At 36.7% G+C, this 23,292-nt stretch overlaps 1 protein-coding gene across 1 annotated transcript in view; it reads left to right on the forward strand.

The window, feature by feature from the left end:
- Positions 1 to 19,332, forward strand: part of LOC109071907 (FAM20B glycosaminoglycan xylosylkinase) — a 48,884-nt gene extending 29,552 nt beyond the window's left edge. Inside the window, exons 10-11 of the transcript XR_006157568.1 lie at positions 17,238 to 17,274; positions 17,634 to 19,332. The gene's annotated coding sequence lies outside the window, so the exon portion shown is untranslated. The remainder of the gene's footprint in view (positions 1 to 17,237; positions 17,275 to 17,633) is intronic.
- The last annotated feature ends 3,960 nt before the right edge of the window (positions 19,333 to 23,292 follow it).

A 23,292-nucleotide genomic window follows, 5' to 3' on the forward strand; every position in this document is an offset into this window, starting at 1 on the left:
CACAGTATGTTAAGGGGTGTAACATTTCCATCACACGCTTGAGGCATTCAGCCAATCACAATGCACTGGATAGCTGGCCAATCAGAGCACACCTCGCTTTTCAGACTGATGAGCTTTGTAAAAATTCACATGTTTCAGAAAGGCGGGGCATAGAGGAGAAACAATAATGTACATTATGTGGAAAATGTTTTTTTTTTTTTATATACCTTAAACCGCATGAACATTTCATTACACCAAATACTCTTTTTAGCAGCATCATATGACCCCTTTAAAATATGTCAGTGTCATTGTTCTGTGTCAAGAAGCACACCTGTAATGTTTTCTTCTATGGCATTTTTGTAAAAGTTGCTTATTTATATTGTTTTTTTTAGTGAGTAGTAATGTCTTAAGCTAAGCCCTGTTTGTGAAACCGGGCCTTAGTGTCTTAAACAAAAACAAAACACCATGAAGGTAACACAAAACACTAAAATAACACAAACATTAAAGTCTGTGTAAAGGCAATTATAAATGTTGGAAATTAATTTCCGAAAACATGTTACAAAGACCTATGATCTATGTACTATTAACTGAGTTACAGGTGCTGGTCATATAATTAGAATATCATCAAAAAGTTGATTTATTTCACTAATTCCATTCAAAAAGTGAAACTTGTATATTATATTCATTCATTACACACAGACTGATATATTTCAAATGTTTATTTCTTTTAATTTTGATGATTATAACTGACAACTAAGGAAAATCCCAAATTCAGTATCTCAGAAAATTAGAATATTGTAAAAAGGTTCAATATTGAAGACAACTGGTTCCACACTCTAATCAGCTAATTAACTCAAAACACCTGCAAAGGCCTTTAAATGGTCTCTCAGTCTAGTTCTGTAGGCTACGCAATCATGGGGAAGACTGCTGACTTGACAGTTGTCCAAAAGACGACCATTGACACCTTGCACAAGGAGGGCAAGACACAAAAGGTCATTGCAAAAGAGGCTGGCTGTTCACAGAGCTCTGTGTCCAAGCACATTAATGGAGAGGGGAAGGGAAGGAAAAGATGTGGTAGAAAAAAAGTGTACAAGCAATAGGTATAACCGCACCCTGGCGAGGATTGTGAAACAAAACCCATTCAAAAATGTGGGGGAGATTGACAAAGAGTGGACTGCAGCTGGAGTCAGTGCTTCAAGAACCACTACACACAGACGTATGCAAGACATGGGTCTCAGCTGTCGCATTCCTTGTGTCAAGCCACTCTTGAACAACAGACAGCATCAGAAGCGTCTCGCTTCAAAAAGGACTGGACTGCTGCTGAGTGGTCCAAAGTTATGTTCTCTGATGAAAGTAAATTTTTAGCATTTCCTTTGGAAATCAGGGTCCCAGAGTCTGGAGGAAGAGAGGAGAGGCACACAATTCATGTTGCTTGAGGTCCAGTGTAAAGTTTCCACAGTCATTGATGGTTTGGGGTGCCATGTCATCTGCTGGTGTTGGTCCGCTGTGTTTTCTGAGGTCCAAGGTCAACGCAGCCGTATACCAGGAAGTTTTAGAGCACTTCATGCTTCCTGCTGCTGACCAACTTTATGGAGATGCAGATTTCATTTTCCAACAGGACTTGGCACCTGCACACAATGCCAAAGCTACTAGTACCTGGTTTAAGGACCATGGTATCCCTGTTCTTAATTGGCCAGCAAACTCGCCTGACCTTAACCCCATAGAAAATCTATGGTTTATTGTGAAGAGGAAGATGCGATATGCCAGACCCAAGAATGCAGAAGAGCTGAAGGCCACTATCAGAGCAACCTGGGCTCTCACAACACCTGAGCAGTGCCACAGACTGATCGACTCCATGCCACGCCGGATTGCTGCAGTAATTCAGGCAAAAGGAGCCCCAACTAAGTATTGAGTGCTGTACATGCTTATACTTTTCATGTTCATACTTTTCAGTTAGCCAAGATTTCTAAAAATCCTTTCTTTGTATTGGTCTTAAGTATTATTCTAATATTCTGAGATACAGAATTTAGGATTTTCCTTAGTTGTCAGTTATAATCATCAAAATTAAAAGAAATAAACATTTGAAATATATCAGTCTGTGTGTAATGAATGAATATAATATACAAATTTCACTTTTTGAATTGAATTGAATTGAAGCTCTTGCTAGGCTTGCTAGAAACTTCCCGTCAGGTGTGTTGAGGCAAGTTGGAGCTAAACTCTGCAGGACACCGGCCCTCCAGGACCAAGTTTGGGCACCCCTGAGTTAAACCATTAAACAACATTTTTGTGTTCGGATTTTTTGGGCCCCAACACTATAAGAGGTGTGTTCGACTTGAAGCAGCGCTGTGCAAACCAATCGTTGTCGTAGGACATCGAAGTACAGTGAGAGCTATAGAGAGCAGATGGCTCCTTATGCTTTAGAATCACTGTCGCTGTACTTTTATGTCATACACTGATCGGTCTGCACAGTGCTGCTTCAAACCTAACACACCTAAAAACTAGAGTGCATTAGCATCGGTGGTTCACATGCTTAATTACAAGTTACAGTCATTACCATTAGTTACTACTGACTGTTTGCTTACTAGCTATGACTTAGTCACATAAATGCATATTACCAAACATGAACGGCTGTGTAAATCCAATTAAGCTGCTAGAGGGAGCATCCATTCATGTTGCGACAAAAAACAAAAATAACAGTTTACTCAATCAAAAATACTCTCTAAAATGGCAGAAGACGTAACTCGGGGGAAAAGAATGGTTGAGTAAATTGTTATTTTTGTTTTCTTTGTGCAAAAAAAAAAAATTCTCGTAGCATCGCAAAACTGAAGTTGAGCCACTGATGTCACATTGACTGTTTTACCGATTTATTTACTAAGTTTCTGGACCTGGGAACATTTCAGTTGCATTGCTGTCTATGGGAGGGTCAGATAGCTCTCAGATTTCATCAAAAAGATCTTAATTTGTGTTCCGAAGATGAACGAAGGTCTTACGGGTTTGGAATGACATGAGGGTGAGTAATTAATGACAGAATTTTCATTTTGGGGTGAACTATTAGTTCACCAGCATCAGATGTAACATAAAAACCCCAATGTACATAACTGATTTAAAAAAAAAAAAAAAAGAAAGAAAGAGACTTGCGTACATCTCAGTGAAAAGCCATCAAATGTGAAACATCGATCCCAGGGAATTCTGGTAATGTCAGTTGACATTTTTTGATTGTAGATTATAAGATGATGTGTTCTGTTTACAGTACATCCCAAAACTGTACATTCAACAGTACACTATTTTTACTGTAAAATTACATTGTAAAATTATTTACATTTATCATAGCATTTAAGTCTTTTTACAGTTAAAAATCAGTGTAGCAATGTTATTTTCAGAAAAATATTACTTGATATATATTGCTTTTGTGAAAATAAAAAATATCATAATATCATATCATATTCACTCTTAAAGGGATTTTTAACACATAAATGAATATTATTTGTGTAGTTAATTAATAAATGTAATTTCTTTCATTAATTATAAGACCTTCATCCATCTTCAGAACACAAAATAAAAATATTTTTGATGAAATCTAAGAGCTTTCTGACCCTCGGTAGAAAGCAATGCAACTGAAATGTTCCCAGACCTACAAACATAGCAACGACATCTGTAAAATAATCCATGTGTCATTAGAGGTTCAACCATTTTTTTTATGAAGCTAAGAGAAATATTTTTGTGCGCAAAGAAAACAAAAATAATGACTTAATTCTTCTCCCCCTCATTCCATCTGCCGCCATTATGGGGAGTACCATGACACATGCGCATGCTTTGATCTGCACGTAAAAAATGAATGCATGCATGCTTGCAGTGCTGCTGACACAGAACACGCATCCGTCGTGATACTCTCCATAATGGCAGAAGACAGTAACTCAGGGGAGAAGAATTGTTGAAAAAAGTCATTATTTCTGTTTTCTCTTTGCACATAAAGTATTCTCATAGCTTCATAAAAATACAGTTGAACCACTGATGTCACATGGATTATTTTACCGATGTCGCTGCTATGTTTCTGGGTCTGGGAATATTTCAGTTGTGATGCTGTCTATGCAGGGTCAGAAAGCTCTCGGATTTCATCAAAAATATCTGAATTTGTGTTCCAAATATGAACGAAGGTCTTATGGGTTTGGAACAATATGAGGGTGAGTAATACATGTCAGAATTTTCATTTTTGGGTGAACTATCCCTTTAAGTGTTCAATAATCATGATTACAATATTATTATCATAATTGGACACTGTGTTTGAGTCCTGGGATGGACTAGCCATCCATCCATGTTGTCTTTGGCTGGGATGGGCTTCAGCTAAAACCCTCAACCCAACATAAGACAGGCGGTTTGATTTTTATTCAAATTTTATGGGATCATGTTCAAAGTTACAGTGATAGCTCAGCCAAAAATGACAATTCTGTCATCATTTACTCACCCCATCATGTCCTGCCAAACCATTTAATGTCACTGGAAGAAAATGGCACAGAAATGTGAAATTAGTTGTGAGAACGTTTGTGGTTTAATGTTTGTTATTTGTTATCTTTGTTATTAATGGAATGTAATTCGTTGCTCGTTTTGGGGCCGCTGTATCACCAACATCATCTCTCTGTCTGTTGGTTTACTGGAAACTTCTGGTGTAAAGTGCATATCACTAATCATTTCATATCGTCACTGACTAACAGTGAAACCGTCGAGAGTTTTGATTGAAAGGTTTTTGGATATTTCTGATGAGCGAGTGTGTCACTTCATTGTTATAAAAACTCCTCTCTGTCATCTAACCTCGTTATCAGATTTGTGTTTGTTTGTTTGTTTGCGAACGCTGTCCTTTAGCTTGGCGATGGGATTTCCAGCATGCCTGCGATGTTGCACGTGTGGCTAATGCTGTCTTTGCAATCGCTGCAGTCAGTCTTATCTCTTCGTCCAGTCACCTCTGAACTTGACTGCCTGTCCTTAATATCTTGCTGTTGGGCTTGACCACCCACCTCTCTGTGGGCTGTGGGAAGGGGGCTTCGCCTGAGATAGCGGCTGATATTGACTAATGAGGTCATTCTCTCAGTAGAGATGTAGACGTACACACTGAATGGGGAAACCCAGGGGTCTGCTGAGAGCCCACTGATGGGAAGTTATCGCACAACACACAACACATTTCAGTCACTCACAGGAAAGAAAAAAAAACTGTTTAAACCACTCTACTTGTTGACATATGATTAAAAATCAAACGTGTAATTTTGGAATAATTAATTATTTTCTATATATTTGTAATGATTATCAATTATTTTTGAATAAATACTTTTTTAAAAATATTGTATCAAATATTTCAAAGCTTTGCTTTGTATATTTTGAAAAATAATGTAGAATATTTTAGAACAATTCTTATTTTTTTATTTTTATAGTTATTTTCAAGAATTATTTCTGGAACGTTTAAAAGAAGAATTTTAATGATTTGAAATTCTATTTCAAGCATATTTTTTAAATTAATTTTTAAGTAATTAATTATTGCTTATAAATATTTCACTATAGTTTACTATTTGAATGGACATAGCTTTTTATTTTCAATAAATTGTTTGAAATATCAAATATTTTTGAAATTCTTTGTAATTTGTTCAAATAATAATTATTTCTCTTTGAAATATTCATTTTTTAGAATATTTTCGTAATGTAAAATTTGAATGAATTATTTTTAAAATAGTAGTAATTTTTGGAATCATTTTTGAATGTTTTAATATTTTTTGTTTTTAAGTAACTAATGTTTATTTATAAATATTTGTGATATTTACGATATTTGAATGCATGTAGTTTTATTATATTCAATAAATTATTTTTTAAATGTTTAAAATATTGAACATGTTGAAAATAATTTTAAATTTACTTTATTGATTTGATAAATGATTATTTATATTTAAAATAATATTTGTATATATTTTTAATCATGTAAAATGATTGAATTGTTTTGTGAAATAATTATTTTTGAAATTGTTTGAATATTTTAAGATTTGCAATTTTCAATAATGATTATTTATAAATATTTAAATCGCAGTTTTAATTTTTTTTTTAAAAAGTAGAATTAAAATTTAAAAAAATTACTTCATATTTTAAATGTTTGAATATTTATTTAAATGTATTATTTTTATTATTGTATATATTCAAAATATGTTTAAAAATAATGAAAATCAAACAAACTGAATCATGAAAGAAACCATTCAGTTCATTTAAAGTGGGACATGGGACAGGTGTATTCCTACTACAGCCCAGTGGAAACGATCAAACCTGTGACATTTGATATGATATCTGTCTCGCATGTGGCCATGTAACAAAAGCTTGTAGGGCAGAAGTGAGTGTATGTGTTTATCTAAAAGTCTAGACATCCAGTACTGCAGCAGTTTTAATCTATTTAGCAAGATAAAGCGAGTGTTTGTAATGAAGTAGCTGTACAGAGGGAATATTTAGGAGATGGCATGAAAAATGATTCACAGATCTCCCTTCAGCTGCTTATTCCCAGAAGTGTGTGCTAATTACAGTAAGGATAGCTGAAGCTAAGGAATCGAGTTCGAATTTAGAGCATTTGAGTCATGCGAGTCTCCCTTTAGAATGAACAAACATTTATTATCCTACCCGAAACTACATAATCCAGACAAGTACTTCAAATAGTGGGTCTAAAAGGTCATGCTTTCAATAAAAAGAAAAAAAACTTGAGAAAGTCAATTATTAGTTGTGAAAAACCCCCCACGGAGCCTCTATGGCATTGAATATGAAGAAAAAAAAATCTCACTGTGTGGTGGTGGTTGGTTTTTTTTTTTTTTTTTTTTTTTTGGTCACTTGCACTCTGTAGCTGGTCTGTAATCTGACTAAGTGTTTATGATTCATGGCTGAAACAAAAATGGAGAATCTGTGCAGGCTGTATATGTCAACAGCCATGTGTTTAACACAGTATTAACAAGTTCCTCAAATTTTTTTATTTTAGTAGCATTCTGTTTTTAGTTAAATTTAAACCATGGAAATCAGCTCAATGCAAATGAAACCGTAGGATTATCAGGAGTGTTCGACTTTCCTTTTATTTAAACACCCAATGAAGTTTATTTTACAGATATGGCAGTATATTCTTTTAGAAGAATAGTAAACAGAAGAGTTATAAAGGTGCTATAAAATTCATCACTGTCATTTAAAACCTGCGTGACTTTCTTTAGTGGATGACAAAAAGAGAAGTTCTGAAAAATGTTTGTGCTTTTCCCAAACATCATAAAAAGCAGATGGGGACCAGGGGCTTTCAAGTTACGAAAAAAGCAGGAGAGCATAAATCATAGCACATCAGTATGCTAAGAGCTAAGAAATCCATAAATATAATGTAGAGTATTCAAAGAACAGACTGAAATTTGTTATTTTACTCCAAAATCTAGCTTGACAGCTTCAGTCTCCATTTATTTTTGCTGTACACACAATAGCAGTTTTGACATTCTATTATAAATAACTTCTCTTGTGTGTTATAAAATAAAAGTCATTCAGTCATTCATATTTGGTTATTAAATCTATTTTTTGGTTTACTGGTCCCAAAGCTCAATGAACTTCAGTCAAGTGGAAATCATGATCAGCCTTTATTATTAGTCTAAAGTCTAAAAAAAATCACTATATTCAAATATCAAACCACAGTAAAAATCATCTGCTTCTAATTTTAGCTGAAAATATATCAGGTTACAGGTGGATGATGTTGGTTTCAGTTTAACATCAGCTGTGATCTGGAGTCTTATGTAGAACAACGGTGATTTTGTCAGGTTACTTTACAAAGTTTTTTCATATTTTTTATGAATATTTTTCATCAAATATAAGGAGAAAATCTCTACTTGTGAAACTTATGATTTCTGAGTGATAATATTACAAGTGCAATTACGCTTTTACGCAAGTATTTTAATCAAGTTATTAGACTTAATTTTGGTTTGGAGTAAAATGTTTGACACACTTTAAAAAATGTTTTTTTGAAGTTGTAAATAAAAATTATTGGGAGTATATTTTACGAGAATGCTAATTCTATTTCAGTGTGTTACTTTGTAATTAATAGTGAAATTGACGTCATTTCTGAGTGAAAATTGTATCTGCACCATTTGTTTTTAGTGGAATATCTGTACTTTTTACACCTCTGAACACAGACGACTGTGCCAAATGTTTCACTCCCATCCCTGAATCACAATGACAGTCCCCATTAAACATGAATTCACACATCTGTCATTTAGCAGCTCTGTCGTTCTTACCTAATACGACAATATTGTACATTAGTTACAGGGACAGTCCCTCTGAAGCAACCAGAGATTTGGTGACAACCTTTCAGTTGCCTGTCTCGAACTTCAGAGAGCTCAGTCAGCCCACAGATATGTAGCCCATGGTTTAGGTATAACACCTTGTAAATGGATGGATCATTCTGAGCACATAGATTTGGTTTCTATTTCTTGTTTTGTTTAGTTCTCAGTGCGGTACTTCAGTCGTTTCTTGTTGGAGCGTGGTGTTCAGATCCCAACACTCATGTCTTGAGTTTCGGTTTCGTGTCGGGGTTCGGACACTCGCGCTCCATGTTCTGTCTTGTTTGTGGGAGCGTGCAGCCTTGAGTTCACTCAGCTGTGTGCTCTTCTGTCAGCATTTCTTGTGTTGTTTTGAGTAGCACCTCACCTGTGTTTCCCTCATTACCCTCATTCGCTCCCTATTTATTCTCCTTATGTTTGCAGTCCCGTGCCAGTTCGTCGTTGAATGTTCCCTGCCGTGTGCATTGTCCTGCCAGCCAGTTAAGTTGCCAGCTGTGTTTTCTCTTACTGGGTAGTTTTGTTTGTTTTGTTTCTGCCGTTAATAAACCCCTTATCTTCCTGCAATATTGAGTCCTCGCTCCATTCTTCACCCACAACCTCGACTGAAACAATCTGCTTTAAAGGGATAGTTCACCCTAAAATGAAAATTAGCCCATTATTTACTCACTCTCAAGCCATCCTAGGTGTATATGACTTCCTTCTTTCAGATGAATCCAATCAGATTTATATTAAAAAATGTCTTTGATCTTCCAAGCTGTTTAATGACAGTCAGCAGGTGTTGCAGTGCATCAGTCCAAAAGAAATTAAATAAAATGCATCCATCCATAATAAAAAAGTGCCTCATCATCTATCTATCTACTGTATCTGTCTATATATCTGTCTACTGTATCTATATATCTATCTATCTATCTATCTATCTATCTACTGTATCTATCTATCTATCTGTCTATCTATCTATCTATCTATCTATCTATCTATCTATCTATCTATCTATCTATATATACACACACACACACACACACATACACACACACACACACACACACACACATACATACAAAAGTGAAAATAACCATGAAAACTAGCATAGCATCTCATAGAAAACTTGAATGAATGATTTTGTTTATTTGCTGTGAATTTGTTTTAGATCATTACACGTGAAATTATGATTTGAATAGTTCAGATGCAAAATCCCTCTGTCTCAATTGTCTTCTGAAATTTTCTTCTAAAATTAGCATTTTTCTAAGGCCTCTATTTTTATGTTCAGGTTTTTTTTTTTTTTTTTTTTTTAATGGGAATAAAAAGAACCTAACAACTGCCATTTCAGTGAAATTACTGAATCTACACATAGGAGCCTGATAAAAAAAACAAAAACAAAAAAAAAAACAATAACAACAAATAAAAAAAAAAAAAAAAACGTCTCATTTTAGAAAAAAATTCAGACTGCACTTAGAAAATTTGCATCTGAACGCTTCATTACTCGCAAGTATATAATAATGAGTGTAATTATATGAATTATTATGGACGACACATCCAAAAACATGACTGTCACCGATTAACTGGGCTTTGAATCAGCAAGGCATCTGTTTTATTTTATGGATACAGTCTATATCTGTGAGATAAAATTATAAAGAACAGCTGATCATCCTTTCACTGGAAAACCACATGTAACAATGTTCCCCCAAAAGTGTTTGGGTACTTTCAAGTGTTTTGGTCGAAGACTGAAATAATGTCTCACAGCAAGAACTAGTGATAACACTTTACTTAAAGCCTTTATGTATAATGCATTATAAAAGTAGTTTTAATGCATCAATTATGCATTTTAAAGCACCTCATAATTCATTGTACAATCTCATAAATAATTGTAACCACAGTTAATACATTTTAATACAACTTATCAATTCATTGTTACACTATGCATTTTAAATTCAGTTATAATTATCAACAACATGATATGATGCATTACAACACACATTATGAATAATTATAATGCATCATAGCCCTTAATAACCTTTTATAATGCATTAAACATAAAGGCTTTAAGTAAACTAGTAAATCTTTCTCAGTCTGTTAAAATGAGATCTGTAGTACTTAAAGCAAAAGGAGGACAAAACAATTTGCTATTATGTGTGGTTTTGGCAATTAACGTTTGTTTCCTGTTTTGGGATGATTTAGTTGTATCTAGTGTAGTGAGATAAGGTGAGAGAAGTCCCAACACCGTGCAATTGCCCCTTATCTGTAATCAGTCTCTATTTAACATATGAGAATCACACTCTTACACGCTTTCCGTGGCTGACTTGCTCATAGAGCCCAATTTTCAAACAATCAGTTTTTCATTCCCTTCTTGGTGAATTACCTTTGACTGCTGCTTTCCTGTCCCGGGTGGGCTTCCCCTGTGTCCTCATGTCTCCCTATGACTGACTGCTGGACAGAAGTGTGGTTGGCAGTGATAGGCTTTTGCAATGTTTGTACAAAATAGGCCTAGATGTGTGATGGAGAGGTGTGTTAGTGGGGCACTATGAGTTAGTGTGTTTTTCAGTGCTCTAAGAAAAGCCAACATGTACAAAATGTAACAAAACACTAACTTTGAATAAAGAAACCGATCACTAGAGTGATGCAAAATATCTGAAAGCCTCTCAGCCATACAAAAGCACTGCTGACATATTGCTTTTATCAAAGGTAGGATAACAACCTCAATATAAGTGTTCAAAATAATTTATTTAATAATATGCATGCTAATAAGCAACTAGTTAATAGTGAGAACTGGTCCCTTGTTAAAATATGCTGAAATAAGTAGAACAGTTAAGTAGAATATATCTTTAGAAAATGAAATATTAAATGTAAACAAACACACACACACACACACACACACACACACACACACACTTATATACATGCCTTGATGCCTTCTTGTCATCCAGTCAGTTGCCTCACAAGGTAGACTAATGAGTGATATCTGTTGCAGTTGTCACAATACTTGACCTATAAAATAAATCCCATTGTTTCTTGATTCTTGTTTGCCATATAATGATGAAGATAAGTTTTGTGAGTAATAGTGGTGTAGCGTATTTCGCAGTCAGATTGCAAAAAGCCCCTTAGGGCATAAATATAATTATTTAGAAGTGAGGGGGGACAGATTGGCCTAATTGTCAGGTTTTATTATTATTATCATTATTTTATTTCTTTTAATTGGCTGAGAAATCAAATACACTGCTGGACAATAACCAATAATTTGCATTCTATACTTCTTTTTTTTCTATATTTTCCAAATGACAATTTTATGATTTGTATAAATACTTTTTCCATTTTTATCATAGAATAAGCCAAGGTAGAAGATATATTTTATAGTTTCCATAACCTAACATAATAAATGTTATGTCAGTTAGACCTGCATTAATCAGATGCTTTTTTATTACCTGGAGATGACTTGAAAAACACATAAACCATGTATTGTCACAGTCGTGTGTTTATTGTCTTCAGGTTTTATTGGTCAAACCTTGATTTTTATTCAGCTTAGCTGCAGCAGAAATTGCTTTGGCAACAGCAATGGCTGGATGCCTTTATCCATATTAGGGATTTCCTGGCACGTCATAAATTATTACTTCTGTGAGTCAATTTTGGACTTGCTGCGAGAGCACCCTCTGGCTTCAAGTATGAAAGAAACATACAATGCATGAGAGTGTTTAGTGCTCCATAATGTTCAACTCTCTTCGCCTGTTATAATAATCAAAAGTAAGCCAATCTACATTTTCCTACTATATTGTCTAGTCACTGTTGGTTATTTCATGTGGTTTATGTGGCCGCTGAGCCAGACTATGACCAATCACTGCTGTCCTGCTGGTTTGATAGAGCTGTGTTGCGTCTTTCAGACGTGCATGTGTGTGGCGTGGCTGTCATGCTAATGCTGTTCTTATCGTTATGTTTTCAACACTGCTTATGATGACATACTCGACAGTGGCCGAGAGAGCTGCAAATAGAAAAAAAGCACCTGCAAACTAAGAAAACAACCTCATCAATTTAACAGCACACGTGCTGCAAATCGGTGGCGGCTCGTGGGTCTTAAAACAGAGGAGGCACACTAATTGTATTGGTCTGGGGATGCCTGCCTATTATTATTATTATTATTTGCTTAACCACTTTAAAATGGCCTTTTGGTAGCTTTTAGTCAGAAAACGTAAAGAAAATGACACACATACAGCAAGATTATATAATTTCACTTACCTGGCCAATCACTTGAAGCAAACATCCATCCCTTCTTAAAAGCCTGCGTTAAAAGAGAGCTGCCTTTTGTGCCATTTAATTAAACCGACTGCTGTAGCCTATATCCAGCTTAGGCGTGTTTTACCTTTTTTTAAATTTGTATATATACTGTTTGAATGACAGCTTGGTAAATCTGTTGGCGATCAAATATTCAATATCGCTACTCATCATAAGTACTTGGTACATTATCAGCACAGCTTGAGACGTTCAAACTAATATCACATAATTTATGTCTCTGTGATGATTGGTTGATCTACTAGAAGGGAAGCTCCCCCCTCCTCTCTATCACTTAGCGTTTGTTATTTACATCAGAAGATTTGTCACATTCGCGATAGAGAAGCGGCGCTTTCACGTTATGGTATTACAGCTGTGAAATTACAAACAAAAAATACACATTCTGAGACATGAACTGAAATGAATTGTGAATTTTATTAACATTAAATCGTCCTCATTTTCACCTCAAAATTTTGGGGAAGCTGTGCCTCCCCCGACGAGGCGCCACTGCTGCGAATGCTCACAACAAAACCAAACAAAGAAACGCGCTGCAAATAAAATTCTTTATTTGGTTGTGTTGTGAGCATTTGCAGTGTGTTTCTTTATTTGTTTGCATTGTGAGAATTTGCAGCACCTGCTGTCAAACTGATGAAGATGCTTTCTTGATTTGGTGGTGCTTTTTCTATTTGCATGTGTTTTCTAAAGTTGCAGCTCGTTAATCTCTCTCGGCCACCATACATACCGACTTATACTTGTTGGCCAATTTTGATAACAGATACATTTTAGATTAGGCCCACTAGCCCCACTGGGCCCACCTATTGTGATTCCTGGCTACGCTGGTGCTTCCTACCTTGAACTGTGACCTCGGAAGGCAGCATTTTCCAGTTTTGGAATGCAAGCCATGCACTGTTGGCAGGCCTGGATTAAGAACATATAGGGCCCTGGGGCTATAGCAAACCCAAGGGCCCCCCTTCATAGCAACGTATCTTGGTGCCACAATGTTTTCTACAACAGGAATAATTATTGTTTTTATTTTTTTAATCAAAAATCTCCAACACACAGAAATACAATGAGTATGCACACTAAATATTCCAGGCTACAGTACATTAAAAGAATAAATACATTAACACTAGATATGAAATCAAAACAAAACAAACAGGTTTCCAGAAGCAGCAACAACTTTTAAGCATGTACAGCTCCCTTACAGAGTTTATTTTAAATAGTTTTATTATTAGAAGGTCTTCTTTCTGGCACTAGAAGAGGAGAATCATCAGGGCTGGACTGGTGCTTATTCATCCCATCTGGCCCACACGGTCCCCCATAAATGTCTTGCTGGGGTTAGGGCAATTGGAATAAATAAATAAATAATTAATTAATAAATAACGGACGAAAGCCGAGGCGATTAAAAGTACAAAGACATTTTTATCGCTCATATCTTTTGGACAAGTAGCACAGACACTTATGTAGGGGCGTGATGGGATTTCTGCAATCGGCACACCTGGAAAAGCTCGGATGCTCCCGATGGCCAATCAGTTCTAGGGCTATTTTCCTTTCCTCCACAGCCAATCACGTCATGCCCCCTCAATTCATGGACAATTCGTCAGCCAAACGCACATTGCAAAGTTTCGGGAATACCACGTAGACACGCCCCTGTGAAGGAAGTAAGTAATTTAGCCTACATCGTGGGTGCCCTGAGGAAGTAAATTATTAGATAATGTTCTTTTTTTCGGTGGAGTGTCCTTTAAAATGCTAAAAATCCTTTAAATGTGGTTAAATGAGAGATTTATTTTTATATATTTTTAACTTAGTTAACTGTTAGATATTGTCAATCTCATAAGGAAAGGAAAAGAGAAAGGATGGAATATGTGTGCAATGAGCTGCCAGCCTTATAAACTACTTCTATGTTTTTGAAGTGTGAGAGAAAAATATTTTGAAGTGGACTCTCCATACACATCGCTGGGACTCTCCATACACACCACACTGTTTGCTTAAAGAAAAACAATTAGATGGAAAATGAAAATTGTTAAACATTCTGCTGTTTCAAACACCTCGGTAAACTAAATAGCCATGAACCTTGCAAGCACTGGGTTGCAACGTTGGTACACAAATTATAGCTGGAATATTCTGGGATTTTATTGTGTGCCAAAAAAAAGTAAAAATAAATATGCCAGATGTTGACCAGTCACCATGCTGATGTTCAATGAAGAGTTAGTCAACCTCATGTCATTCCCACCATGACTGGTTACACACACACACACACACACACACACACATACACACACACACACACACACACACACACACATATATATATATATATATATATTTATATAAATATATATATACACACATATATATATATATATATATATATATATATATATATATATATATATATACGTACAGTGGAAGGCAGTGGTCACCAAAACTGTTTGGGGTGATACTCTTGCTGGACCAATGATCTACCATCACCAGCATAAAACAAACCTGTTTAGACCAGATAGCTTCTTCAGCTGGACTTTCCTCGCCTACTTTATATAGTGTAAACTAAAATGTTATATGAGACGTTCTCAGTATTTGTGCAAAATATACACACAATAATAATGAAATCATGCAAAATGCCCACATGAAAAAACACTATAGTAAAGTACTTGAATTAATTTGCTGTGGTAATTCTATGGTATAACTATAGTAATAACCAAATTACTTTACCCAGTACTGTACTAAGTTTTCTACAAGGGAATATTATAAAACTAAAGTATACTACAGTATGTATTGCAGTTTATCAGTTCACTATAGTTAATACTACGGTATGCTGTAGCATTCATTAACAAACTACTATAATATACAGTATAGGCTAATACACTTTACTATAGTCAAAAATTAATTTCATGTGGGAATAAGAAATTATTATTACAACCTAAAGGAGCTTTTGGCCGGCATTTCACTTTGCATACTTGAGGTAAGCATGTAAAAGATCGAGGCTATCGGTCTGAATAAGCCAAACACAGTTAAACTAGAGCATCCTCCACACACGGCTTCTGGCTCGATGCGATGCGTTGGAAGGGGATGTTTTTTTCGGGGTTTCGGTCTGCGTCCTCCTCCGCCTTCTCTTATAAAAGGCGCGGCGTTTCTTCTCAGGGCAGTTGATCTCACTCCGCCCGTCAGTCGGTATGGACTCAAAGGATGCTCAAGAGAGTTTAGAGAGCGGCGGCGGCGGCGCGCGCTGTCGCTGTAGCAGCGGGCGGAGGACCACGGCGGCGGTGTTCATCATCCAGAGTTTATTAACAGCCGCTTGTGCCGCCTTCAGCCTCAACATCTTACTCAACCAGCAGCCCGTAAGAACCCGTTTCTGATTTCATTTATGTTGTTTACGGTGTATAGCGCTGATTTGTGTGTTGTAGATGATTTACAGTGAAGTACAGTGTAGTGAGTGCATTTAAAAGTCCTTCAGAGGGCAGTATTGACCGTGGTAATGGTTGGTTTGATGAAGTTCTTCAGGCTTGTCACAGCCAGATTATAGGATATTTGTTAGTGTCACAAGCAAATTCTTTTTGTAATGTGTAGAATATGTAATGGGTTTCAGTGACAGTTAAACCACTCGCCTCAGGTGTGTTGTTTCATGTGGTCATGTTGTGTGTCTCAGAGTGTGGTCTGATTGAACTTTGCCTTGGCATGTCCCCTCGGGGAAACCCCTCTTAACAGCTGAACCATCTTTCTGTGAGTTTGTTTTTAAAATCATCTGTTAAATGATAAATGTTGAGGTCAGGAGATCTACATTTCCATTTCAAAGGAGTCCTATACTGATATCAGACAAGGGTACCCACAAAAGACACTTACTAAATGATCCACTTAGTGGTCCGAGGGCGAGCAGGATGTGATTTACGCACTATTTGGGTTGTGTGCCAAGTCCTGAAAAGGGCTTTTTTTGTTGAGCAAAGGTGTTCCACTATCTCTGTGCAGGCCTTTCTCTCAGCCCACATGTTCCACTACTAGCCTTTTGCTCTGGACAGTGAAAGTGTTTTTGTGATTTTGTTGATTTGATACAGGGTGGAATTTTCCACGTCTAACAGAATGAGTGTGTCTGTTATTTCTCATCACTTTGATCATAACCATTTCCGCATCTTGAATCAGCTGGGCCCAAATTTTACACTGGAAACCAAGTGGTGACCCAAAACAATAAAAGTGTTTATTGGGAAAAAAGTCCTTAAAATTAAACCACAAAATGTATTTATTTGATGAACAACACAATTCACAATTTTGAAAATGCATAATCAATGGAAGAAGTGTGATAATGGTTTTTGGGACACCATGAATATGAACTAAATGTGCTTTTAACATACTATCCCTGTATTTCAACATGTGTTTAGCTGCCACTTGTAGTAACCCATAGTGTGTTCAAGTGTACTACAAGTGGAACTAAATACATTTTAAAAAAAAAGAGATTGTATGTAATAAGCACATGTTAGTTCATATTCATGGTGTCCCAAAATATTACATTTAAATGTTCTTAAGGTTATCTTGAGAAGTACTAAAGGATAACTTTTAGTATATTGAGAACAAATTAGTGTGAAAATAGAGCACTTTAAGTACATCATAAAAGTGCACCTTTTTTTTGTGGTGTGATTATTTTATAGTTTTTTTATTATTTTTGAGTTGCTTAACTTTTTTTCTTAACTCTGTTTTTTTCAGTTTCCACAGGACAACGGGATATTCATGCAAATGCTCCGTAAGTGTACATGTACATGTTATCCTATCATTCAGATTTAATTTCTGTAAAGATATATTAAATCTTCCTAAGGAGTTAAGATAGAGTGCCATGCAATGTGCAGAGGAAGTCTGTGATAAGTATATATTATATATATATTGGTTTTTAATTAGTGACGTCATCAGATCTATGATTTTATTTAAAAAAAAAACATTAAATATAAAATTTTTACTATATATAACATGTAATATTTAATGTTGTAATCAGCTTGCTTATGTCAGTCTTAGAGGAAACCACAGCTAGATCTAGAAGAAAACTGAACAGCTATCTAATTCTCACTTCTTTGTGTACGTGTGTGTGTGTGTGTGTGTGTGTGTCAGACTTAGATTCACATGAGTTGAAATTCACAGTCATCTGGAACCAGAGTGTTGTTCTGAACAATCAGAAGAGGTTGAAGCTGTCCTGTGCAGGACCGTACATGGTCTATCTGTGGGCTTGTGTGGACAGCTACGGCACTCAGACGGTTGCCAACCTGACACTGGAACAGGGCAATAATTCGTTCCACCTGCAGACCCTGCAAGACGAAGGGTGCCAGGAGCAGCAAAGTGTTTTCATGCTCTCTGATAAAAGCGAAATCACGTTGAAAGTCAGACATACTGAAGACCCTTTCAAGATTAAAAAGCTCTTCTTAGGCCTCCACTACATGCTAGGAGCCCAGTGCTTCAATCATCCACTATAGAAGCTCTCTTTTTTTAAGGTGCTCGTTCTCCAGAAGAGCTGTTTAAATGATGAAACTATGGCATGACCCTCAGTTTGAGTTACCATGAAGAGATATCTCTCGTTTTCACCCTGATTTGAAACTTGCCTGAGTTTGAAGTATAATGATGATGCCATAGTCAGACTTTCCCTGGACCAAAAGTATAATCATGAAGCTAAAGAAGAAGACTTGGAGAGCTGCAAAGACATTTTTCCATAGCGGAAGAGTCATTTTTCCATACTATATTAAAGCTTCCTGGCTCTTCAAGATGGACTATTTGTGAAACACCTACTGCATCACAGTGGAAGTGGGCGACGACGTGGTATTAACTGTAATGGCACTTTGTCAGCGCAAAGAGAGCATACCTCACCACAATCTGGATTAGTGGCGTTCCATAAGCTCTTTGAATGTATTGATACTCTGGTTGAAAGAGAATGGAAGGCCTTTATCTGAAGTGACCAGCTGCAGATCATTTTGAAGCTACTTCTGATCAATGTACGTAGTACTGTCATTTGAGCAGGATTAATTACAACACCCTCAGATATTGTCCTGATAGTGCTTTCAAATACTGACATAGCAATAATGTTCTCAATGTTTGTCATTGTCATTATATTTATATATATAAAAAAAAAAACTGGAAGAAAACTCCACATATCAAAGGAAATACCAAAGGGTGACATTTTTATATTTCAGTTTAGGCTTTGGAACAGGTACTGAATATGTATATTGTGTTTGTAATACAGAAATGAATGTTGTTGTTTTTTTTTAATTTTTTTTATAAGATTTTTAATTATCTAAAACAGTTTAATTATGTAAACTGTATGCGATCAAATGTTTGATGATTTGTTAAAATCAGAGTTACTGGATAATGTAAGGAGTTAATCCACACGGTCAGAAACTTTGAAAGTTCTGATAGTGTCCTTTCCCTTTACGAGCACATGTCGGAAAATGTATTTATTGAAATTAAATTAAAGTGTATTTTTTTATTTAATCAAACCACTGCTATAGTGATGGTGAAGAAAAGCACTAAAGACCTCAAAAGCAAAACTAAAAAAAAAAACCTGTACCATCCACATCTCATTCATTCACTCACTCACTCATCAAATGTATGTAAATTCAGTCTTAATGACATTTTCATCACTTTTTAGTTTGTTTTACTTTGTTTCATTGTCAGTGCAATGTGTTTGTTTATCAAGCATGATCTCAAATGTCTAACCTGCTCAATCAAATCCCTGCTGCAGTTTCTTTAGCAATGCTTTATTTATACAGCAAATTTTGCACTTTTATTTTAAAAATATTATTATACACCATCAATAAAAATGCAATATGCTGAAATATTTAAGTTTTTTTTCATGTATTGTACAATGTCATTCTTGGCCAATATCTCATGTTCCAAGATAAATTTACCTTGTAAGAAAAGTGTTACGTACTTATATTCAATACAATCTATGAAATCAAGCCTTAAGTTTCATTTCTCAGGTAAACAATGTCTCAGTTTTCCATTTTTTGACTAACTAGCATGTTCTTGTCTCCTTCCCCCTCCATTTTACTCTCATACCAGTCTTTCCTGTCCATACATGCCCTTTGCGTGTAGCCAGTTATTTCAACAGTAAAAGTGAAAGTACGTTCCCTATTTGTTGTTTTTCTTTGTAAATGTGCCACTGTAATACTACGCCATGCATGATTGTGATGTCATGCTGAGGAATCTCCTATTGCTCACCAGGGAATGATGTGGAACTACACACAGAGGCTGCCGTTGCATCAGACCCCATAATTCACTATAACTTTCAAAGAAAGAGATAAACATATCAGTTATAATCAAAATGTTGTACCTGAAGAGTATGTAAACATCTAAGCATGAGTCTGCTGTAGTCATATGACCAGATATATGTCACAGAAAAATAACCAATAAAGAGAGCAATTATGAGTGTATGTACTGTATAGGCTACATATACAGAGAAATAAGTGCTAAGCAAACTTATGAGTTTATATATATATATATGTAAGTATATACCAGGTCTACAGTCTGTAGAAGCTCCTGTGGGGCTGAGGTCCACAAAATCAGTAAATTTAGAATTCCGTTATTAAATTACAGAAAAAAATAATGCAAAACCAAGATATTACATAAAATGAGTGAGACATTTTAGGTTACTAATAAAATAAGCAAAACTGTTACAATAAGTATGTGACTTTTAACACATAAACAGTAGCGCATGGTTTTGATTCCCCAGGGATTCCAGAGGAACTGAAATCAGGAGGAATAAGTGATTTACAGTATAGTCCTATTTTTTTTTTTTAATCAATTCGCGAATCTACAGAATGGTTTCCTGTTGCATCACGCCAGATAGCCCCACTCACTCAGCAACCGCACGGTCCAGAATCCTGCTCCGCATAATTGCATATCAATGCACGTAGGCTACTTACGTGTTGTATGTATATTGGGTTGTACATCGCAGTTTTTCAGGTTTATGTTTTGGAATTAATTTTTTAAATAGATATTACAGAAATTATTATAACAATATTATATTTTAAAATCATCTAAACCGGTCTTCAGTAAAGCTGCTGGACACGTTACGCATCTATTCTTAGTAAATCCCCAACAATATGCTCAGGGGCATACACACACGCACACACACATAATTGTTAGATTGCACAAGCAGGGTTGCCAACTCTCACGCATCTGGCGTGACACTCACGCTTTCAGCATCAATCTCACGCTCTCACGCACACGCAAGAAATGTCACGCCAAAATCCATTTTTCTCCCCTCTCAATCCGTTAATTTTCTGTTGATGACTAGACCACAGCGTATTAATGACAGGAGAGGAGTTTAAGGACCACAGCTGTTACATCTCCCTACAACGTTCTCACTGCAGTATTCTCTGATCGTTGATTGACTAAAAACCTTGCACCTGATACGTCAGTTGCGTGTGAGAAGTTCAGAGAGAGTTCGGAGCATATGTTCGGAGTCGGAGTCGGCACGTGTGAAAGTTTGGAAGACAATCAAGGAAAGCAAATAATAAAATGGTGACCCTTGTCACTGCAAACGTACAGGTCCTTCTCAAAAAATTAGCATATTGTGAAAAAGTTCATTATTTTCCATAATGTAATGATAAAAATTAAACTTTCATATATTTTAAATTCATTGCACACCAACTGAAATATTTCAGGTCTTTTATTGTTTTAATACTGATGATTTTGGCATACAGCTCATGAAAACCCAAAATTCCTATCTCAAAAAAATTAGCATATTTTCATCCGACCAATAAAAGAAAAGTGTTTTTAATACAAAAAAAAGTCAACCTTCAAATAATTATGTTCATTTTATGCACTCAATACTTGGTCGGGAATCCTTTTGCAGAAATGACTGCTTCAGTGCGGGCGTGGCATGGAGGCAATCAGCCTGTGGCACTGCTGAGGTGTTATGGAGGCCCAGGATGCTTCGATAGCGGCCTTAAGCTCATCCAGAGTGTTGGGTCTTGCGTCTCTCAACTTTCTCTTCACAATATCCCACAGATTCTCTATGGGGTTCAGGTCAGGAGAGTTGGCAGGCCAACTGAGCCCAGTAATACCATGGTCAGTAAACCATTTACCAAGTGGTTTTGGCACTGTGAGCAGGTGCCAGGTTGTGCTGAAAACGAAATCTTCATCTCCATAAAGCTTTTCAGCAGATGGAAGCATGAAGTGCTCCAAAATCTCCTGATAGCTAGCTGCATTGACCCTGCCCTGATAAAACACAGTGGACCAACACCAGCAGCTGACATGGCACCCCCAGACCATCACTGACTGTGGGTACTTGACACTGGACTTCAGGCATTTTGGCATTTCCTTCTCCCCAGTTTTCCTCCAGACTCTGGCACCTTGATTTCCGAATGACATGCAAAATTTGCTTTCATCCGAAAAAAGTACTTTGGACCACTGAGGCAACAGTCCAGTGCTGCTTCTCTGTAGCCCAGGTCAGGCGCTTCTGCCCTGGCTGTTTTCTGGTTCAAAAGCACACGCCTGTGCACGGTGGCTCTGGATGTTTCTACTCCAGACTCAGTCCACTGCTTCCGCAGGTCCCCCAAGGTCTGGAATCGGTCCTTCTCCACAATCTTCCTCAGGGTCCGGTCACCTCTTCTCGTTGTGCAGCGACTTTTTCACTTTTTCCTTCCCACAGACTTCCCACTGAGTTGCCTTGATACAGCACTCTGGGAACAGCCTATTCGTTCAGAAATTTCTTTCTGTGTCTTACCCTCTCGCTTGAGGGTGTCAATGATGGCCTTCTGGACAGCAGTCAGGTCGGCAGTCTTACCCATGATTGTGGTTTTGAGTAATGAACCAGGCTGGGTTTTTTTAAAAGCCTCAGGAATCTTTTGCAGGTGTTTAGAGTTAATTAGTTGATTCAGATGATTAGGTTAATAGCTCGTTTAGAGAACCTTTTCATGATATGCTAATTTTTTGAGATGGGAATTTTGGGTTTTCATGAGCTGTATGCCAAAATCATCAGTATTAAAACAATAAAAGACCTGAAATATTTCAGTTGGTGTGCAATGAATCTAAAATATATGAAAGTTTAATTTTTATCATTACATTATGGAAAATAATGAACTTTTTCACAATATGCTAATTTTTTGAGAAGGACCTGTACTTGCCTAATCAGTCTGTGTGCCGAGACTAAGTTACAGACTTCAATAGTTGCAAATGTTGTCTGACGTGCGTTATGATGTGGGCTAGCTAAATTGCTCAATAAAAATAGTGTTTTGTGGTGTGGGTTGTTTTTCCCCGCCAAGCGCCAAATGCCGGTAGATTTTCCGTTTGGCGTGTAAATCTCAAAATGCTATCCGCCACACTGGCGAGTTAATGTTCATACCAAAATATGAAATTTTCAGCGTGCACGAGCAGAGAGAGTGAGAGAGAGAGAGAGAGAGAGAGAGAGAGAGAGAGAGAGAGAGAGAGAGAGAGAGAGAGAGAGAGAGAGAGGAGAGAGAGAGAGAGAGAGAGAGAGAGAGAGAGAGAGAGAGAGAGAGAGAGAGAGAGAGAGAGAGAGAGAGAGAGAGAGAGCGCGCCCCCGGCGCGCGCGCGCACTCCATATTCAGAGCGGCCAAAGTGTCAAGCTTCCCCGTACTTTTTGACAAGCGTCTTTGACAACGCTCTTTGCAGCTCAAGTCGGCGGCAGTGTGTACGTACAGTTAACACTCTATTTGTTGACGGCGCTGAGGAAAAAGTATATGTGAAGCTCCTGCCACTGGAAGAAGCGGTCGCCACCCATTTGTGGCCGCGCACCCATCAAAGCCGTGCAGAA

Source organism: Cyprinus carpio, chromosome B20 (genome assembly GCF_018340385.1).
Source record: "Cyprinus carpio isolate SPL01 chromosome B20, ASM1834038v1, whole genome shotgun sequence".
NCBI classification, from domain to species: domain Eukaryota; kingdom Metazoa; phylum Chordata; class Actinopteri; order Cypriniformes; family Cyprinidae; genus Cyprinus; species Cyprinus carpio.